Here is a 6,685-nt window from a genome sequence, read left to right as displayed (position 1 = left end):
CAAGAAAGTATTTTGGGTTCTCAGCACTTTCTTCTCCAATTTGAGCCCAAAATTTAGTTTTAATGGACACAATGAATATTTTAAGTGAGCTTTAATAATAAAAATGACTTGTAGGTTCCCTAACCTAATAGTTACTGTTAATTGTTTCTCATCCCCACATCTTAGTGAGACATACTGACAGGGTGAGGTCCCATAAAATAGACGGGGAAACAGCAATGAGAAAATTGCAATGAAGTTAGTCATATGTTAATGAGAGTGCTTGTCAAGTGGAGTTTCCCCAAAAGCATCATTTTTCAGATTATCTATAATGAGTTCCCAACCTTCCCAAGGCCCACACATCTGTTCAATCCTGTCTAATAGGGCAGGATCATCCTACCACAATATCAATGCATCCTTGGACTTTCTTGATCCTTTTTATGGCACTGGAGATTGAACCTAGAGGCACCCTACCGCCTCCCCAGCCCTTTTAACTTTTAGTTTGAGGCAGGGTCTTGCTAAGTTGCTGAGATTGACCTGAAACTTGCAATCATCCTGCCTCAGCCTCTCAAGTCGCTGGGATTACAGGCATGTGCCACCATACCGGGATCACTTCTCCCTTAATTTTAAGTTAAAAGGCTTTTTATTCATTAATTTCTATAAAAATATGAGAGTAACCTATTCATTCATTTTCTGAAGGATACAGAGTAGCTCGTAGGTTTCTTTTTTTTTTTCAGGGCTGGGGATAGAACTTTTGTCCTCATGCTTACATGCTAGATGAACATTCGACCACTGAACTACACTTCTAGCCACAGCATGAGTCAATTTTTAATCCTCGAAACAACTCTGAAAAGGAGACACTGACAAAGTTGAATTTTCCCTGAGCTCTGGGCTTCTGAAAACTGTGATGGTTAAGAACCACCTCCACATCTTCCACTCCCTCCCACATCCATATAACCTTTCATTCCCCAAGAAAGGGCTTACAACAAAAAACAACCTTCCCATGTTACTTGGATAAGACTCACAGCTGACCCCTGTATAGCTGAGGTAAGACTGAACATAGATTCAGAAATGATTGTCTGAACTTGTCCCTATTCATCAATCAAGACAAAACATCCAAAAACTCAACTTGATCAAACCATAGTGAAGATTCCCTTCTTCCCCCAAATGCAGAACCACCCTCCTTTGTGCCCATCTCAGGACATTTCTTGCTTAACCCTGGAGTCATGATACTCACTCTGTTTTTTTCTCTACATGCTCCCCCCCCATAAAAGGAAATCCCTTTCCACACAAATTTTTGAGAGGCTCGTCGATCTGGTGGTCAAAGTGCTCCCCCGACAGCAACAACCTCCTCCTTGAAAGGCAATAATCCTTTTGGATGAAGGCTCTCTTGAACTAAGTTGAGGCTTGTTAGCTGATAGTACTATTATTACTCATTTTCAAGTGCATAAACTGAGGCCCAAAGAGGTTTCCAAGCTTGCTCAGGAACTAGAGCAGTCCCAGAGCCCTAGTGCTAGCTGCTCTTGCATTGTGTGTGTGTATGGTTCAGCCTATGGATCCCTTCAAACAAAAGTGTTTTCTAACTCTATCAGCTTCAACCTCAGAAATTTTAGACCTAAAGCATGAATGTGAGAGAGAGGCTTAAACATTGACCACCAAAGGATAGATCTCCTGTTTGAATTATGAGAATTAAAATGGAATTTATTTATCTAGAAAAGAGATGAAAAAAATAAGTCAACCTGTCTAAAATAAAATGCTATCTTGAGTTAAATGTGTCACATGAGAGAATTTATATTCTTGAAATTCTTTGGGAAGGTCTTTGATAACAAGTGCTGTGGTTTGAATCATGGTATCCCCTGAAGTTTATGTTGAAGCTGAGTCACCAATGTGGTGGTACTAAGAGGTGGGGGTTTTTGAGGAAGCGATTAAGTCATGAAAACTCTGTCCTCGCAAATGGATCAGTGACTTCTAACAGGACTAGAGGGAATGAGCGTTGGCCTTTTCCTTATCCTACCATCAGAGGATGCTACTGCAAGAAGACACATACCACAGCTGGGGAAACCCTCTCCTGACATGGGACCTGCCAGCATCTTGAACTTCCCAGCCTTCAGAATTGTGAGAAACAAAACTATTGTTCTTACACTCACTCTAAGGTATTTTGTTAAAGCAGCACCAAGAGACTAAGACAGTGATAAAATAAATACAATTGTGCTTTCATTATTTGTGGACTCCATGTTTGCAAATTCACTTGTAAAATGCATTGGTATCCAACTCCCAAGAAGGCTTTGTCACAGTCATTTGCTGGCACATGCAGAGTGGTCAAAACTTTTAATGTCCAATGTACCCATTCCCAGCTGAGGTAGAACAAGGTGAGCTTCTGCTTTTTTTTTTTTTTTTTCATAGTATAATTTAGTAGCTTCCAAGCATAGAACTGAAGTGCTGTCTGGCATCCTCAAGTGTAAGACTGTGATGTGCCCTAGGGGAAAAACACAGTGTTAGATAAGCTTTATTCAGGCATGAGCTATAATGCTGCTGACGGTGAGTTCAACATGTTAACTAATCAACAATATATATTAAGTAACATATCTTTAAACAGACACACATAAAACAAGATTGTACTTTGATTAGGCGATGAATATCGCGGCCAAAGGCCTACAAGAACCTTGTATTTCCCCTGAAAGTACTATTTCATAATTCTCTAATGCAGTGTTCCAAGTAAGACATTAGAACATAACTACTGCAAGACGAATGGCAGGATTCAACTCTATGCAGCGTGATCTTTTGTAGATACTGACATTTCTGCTCTGTAAACTTCAAGGTGACTTACCAGTGACAAAGCTTGCTGTTTTGTGTAAGGAGAGGGAGTTTTAAAAAGAGGTGATTGAAATTTAGAACAAAGTAGCTTAGAAATGTGGAAACCACTCCCAAATTATGCAATGTTGGTTCATTTAGATGCTTTGACATCTGTTCTGAGAAAGAGTGGAGAAGGAAGGAGAAATTCCCACTGCTTAGGCTATCTTAGTATTCTTATGTGTCCCCAATTTTTGTTTGTTTGTTTGTTAATATTATATATATATTCATAGAAACTAAATTATTTGTAAAAAATTCAGGATGGTGATAAAAATCTACCTTGACCACCTGTTTTTCCCACGTGCCAGGATATTCATACAGTCTATATTACTTGCAAGAAACTCAAGTTCAGAATATAAGCCTCTATGTGCATCTGCACCCAGATATGGTGGCTGAGGTGCTCTACATCAGACTAGCAGAGATGGATAAAGCCTACCAACACTAATCCTGGTTTAAGATGAATTTGTGAGCCCTTGTACCTGCACCTGCCTCTTTATTTGTACCTTCTTCTTTCTAACTCTCCCCCAAGACTCACACTCTGTGCCATATATGTGGTTTTGCTACTGGCAGAAACTTCAAAACCAACACTACCACCCATTCTCACCCCAATCCATCTTGCTTCACTGTTGACCACATTCTGGCCAAGCTTCAGGCCCCCTCAGACACTGTGAAAAAAGATTTTGTTGTATGATATGGGGTACATAATGGCAACATTGGAGTGACAAGGACATGTTAGGTCAATTTTCTATATACATGCTCTTTATAAAATCCATCCATAAAGCTTGATCCCATCCTCAACAGGCAAAATTATGTCCATGCATGTCAACTCCACATAGGTTTGTACAGCAGAAATTTGAAAACAGTTCTATTAAACACATTTTTAAATTATTTACCTTTTTGTCTGAACCTTATGCTACTTAGTATTTGTTCCAAAGGAACTAGAGCCCTTAGAAATTTGACATGGCAATTTCACTTATGCTCTTGTTTGTGAATAAAGGGAAAAGGTAATATTTCATAGACTGGAAAGAGAATAGTGACTGCATATACTTACATTTGACAAGATAGCAAAGGCAAAGATACCAAAGTTTATAGAATGTAATTAGAATCTTGAGTAGATATGAATTGTATTCACTCACGGGCTCCTGTCACTGTTTACACTGCAGTCAGATTCAAGTGAAGTAATTCATGCCAGAGGTTTACTTCTCAGATTGTGTCAATGACAACCTCATCCTTCAAGGTACTTTCAGATAATCTTCCATTAGTAGCATTCAGTCTTAGCTGAAAGGAGAATCAGAAAGGAAAGTGTGTGCATTATTTTCCCTCAAGCTGACAAGTAGACTCAATAAATGTCTGAAAAATGCAATGGAAGTTTCAAAGCAAAGACAGGGAAGGCCAAATCTGAAATTCCAATTTGAAATTACCTACCTGTCAAACTTGGCAGATATCACTTTCTCACATCGACCTGCTAGCCCTCTGTAAGAAAACCTTCATTCTTGGAGACAAAAATAGTCAGCATAAGACCACAGAACTCTCAATTTCTTGTGCTGTCCTTCAATGACCTCTAAGAGTGGCATGCAGTGGGGCATCCACTCCAGGTGCCTTTGAGGGTTCTCTATTCATTTCCAAGGTGTTCCCACTTTCTAGTTTTAGTTGCAAACTTGAGATTCAAAGGAGTTATTTAGAAACAGAGCTGGATATCCTGGGATGAGTTTCACCTCCTTTGAAGGGAAGGGTGGCCACCAATGAAGGCCAGGCCTGCCCCCTACCCCCGTCTCTCTGAGCACTAAGGCCAGGGAGGCTGCTGGGCTTATGTGGCTCTCTCACGAGATTCAGCAATTAACATGCCTTCCCTCTGAGTGACAAAGTTCAGTAAGAGACCTCAGAGGGCTTTGTGAACTGTGAGTGACTTGAAGGAGAGAGAGAAGCTGGGTGTGGCCACAGGGAAGCAGCAAGGCTGGAGCAGTGGATTCTGAAGCCTGTTTTGTTGTGGATCCCTTTTCCTTTTTATAAGACAAAACCACAAATCTAGTTTTATAGATCTTACTTGGCTTTAATTGTGACTCTAGAATCAGGCAGCCGTCAAGACCAAAAATAATTTAGAATGTTTCCTATACCCCCACTGCCAAATATTCAGATTATATTTATAGCCAGAGAAAAGGAAGTGACATGCAGAAACAACCTTATTGACTGCAGTCCGCATTTGCCTTATAGAAGTGATGAGGTACTGACCTTGTATGGACAAGGTCTGATCCATTGGTAGACTTAGTTGACTGAAATTCAATTGCTGTGATTGGTTGAGGCTCAGCTATCCCTTTACCTGAATGTACTCTTAAGTCAGTTTGCTATTTGTTTAAAAAAATAAGTTCTAGTTCTCAAAGAACTAGGTTCTGGGTCAATACGTATGGGGCCAATTTAGGCCAAACTTAGAATATGTTTACAGACAACTTTGGGCCAAATTCAATTCAATTTAATGGTTCAAGTGAAAGCATACACAGAAACCCAGCAATCACACATACAATGTTTTGATGAGAAGAATGTCGTGGTTGACAGCCTACCTGACTGCACCCCCGTTTCTCTCCACAGTACGGGAGGGTCCTCAGCACACAGATGACTATATGGCCCCCCACAATAATCCCACCTGGCCAGTAGGGTGGTCTTGAGCCCCACTTACATCCCTACACTTTGCTCTTCAGCCTTACTGAACATTTGAGTCTGTCCTTCCTCTCTAGGCCAGGCCAGGAATCCATCTTCTGTCTCTCTTCTGCAGTGCATGTAGACCCCACCTCACCTATTGGATAACAGACATGGGTAGGGCACCATCACTGCAGCTTCCTGAGAGAGAGAAGCAGAATCCCTGCAAGCTAAGACCATGCACAGTTGGATGTAGGAAGAAAATATCCAGACATTTCATTTGTGTAGAATATGGTCTCAGGAACACAGTAGCACACAGTTATAATTCACTTGTGTGCATGTACTAAGAGTTCATGTACAAAACCAATTTGTAGGTGTGTTATCAGCTATGCATGATCAAAAAACTTCAGAACTCACTGAATTAAATCACATTTTAATTTTATGTCTTAGTCCATTTAGGCGCCTATAATAAAATATCATAAACTCAGTGGCTTAGAAATGACAAGATTTCATTTCCCACAGCTCTGAAAGCTAGAAGGTCCAAGAACATGGTAGATTCAGGATTTGGTGAGAGCTCTCTTCCCGGTTCATAGATGGAGGCTTCTTGCTGTATCCTCGCATGGTGAAAGGTGCAGTCTGGTTCTCTGAGGCCTTTTCTCATAAGGGAGTTAACTTGATTTGTGAGAGCTCCTTCCTCACATCCTAACCATCACCCAAAGGCCCAACCTTTTAACGCCATCCTTAAGGACTAGGTTTTCACATGAGTTTTGGAGCGACACACACAGTCAGGCCATGGCAGTGTACTAATTTCTCTTAGAGCTTGGAGCCTCATTTCCAGAGGCAAGTGGGAATCAACTAAGGAACATGGGAAACAACTAAGATTCATCAACAAGATAGGTGTTCCTCAGGTTACCCAATTCTAAGAATTCATCCCTTAGTTCCCATAGCCAGAAACCCAGGAAATCACTGAGACTTCTCTGCCCCAGGCCTTCATGCCCACCCACCTCTGTGCACCCACAGCCTCATGCCCAGCCTCAATACTCCCCACTTCCTTCCTGAACCTGTGAGCATTCCACAGTATTCCCATCATCTCCACAGACTTCCATAAAGATCCAGCAGTTGTCTGCCACCCTTGTAAGCATCTGGGATGAGATAAAAATAGATAACCCCACGCTCAAGGAGCTGGCACTCTAACAGAGATGGTCTGTTGGCTGTGTCCCCAGTCCCT

The 6,685-nt window shown here is 41.2% G+C and overlaps 1 long non-coding RNA gene across 1 annotated transcript; it reads right to left on the bottom strand.

Moving 5' to 3' along the window:
• Positions 1-695: 695 nt before the first annotated feature.
• Positions 696-4,697, bottom strand: LOC143394178 (uncharacterized). Its single transcript, XR_013090669.2, has 3 exons — positions 4,252-4,697; positions 3,963-4,104; positions 696-2,452 (listed from the first exon to the last, which is right to left on the bottom strand). It is a non-coding gene; the product is annotated as an uncharacterized LOC143394178 (long non-coding RNA).
• Between the last annotated feature and the right edge of the window lie 1,988 nt (positions 4,698-6,685).

The sequence above is a fragment of the Callospermophilus lateralis genome, chromosome 3 (assembly GCF_048772815.1).
Source record: "Callospermophilus lateralis isolate mCalLat2 chromosome 3, mCalLat2.hap1, whole genome shotgun sequence".
Lineage (NCBI taxonomy): Eukaryota > Metazoa > Chordata > Mammalia > Rodentia > Sciuridae > Callospermophilus > Callospermophilus lateralis.
The sequence above is the reverse complement of the archived record's forward strand: the minus strand, read 5'-3'. Positions and strand labels throughout refer to the sequence as shown.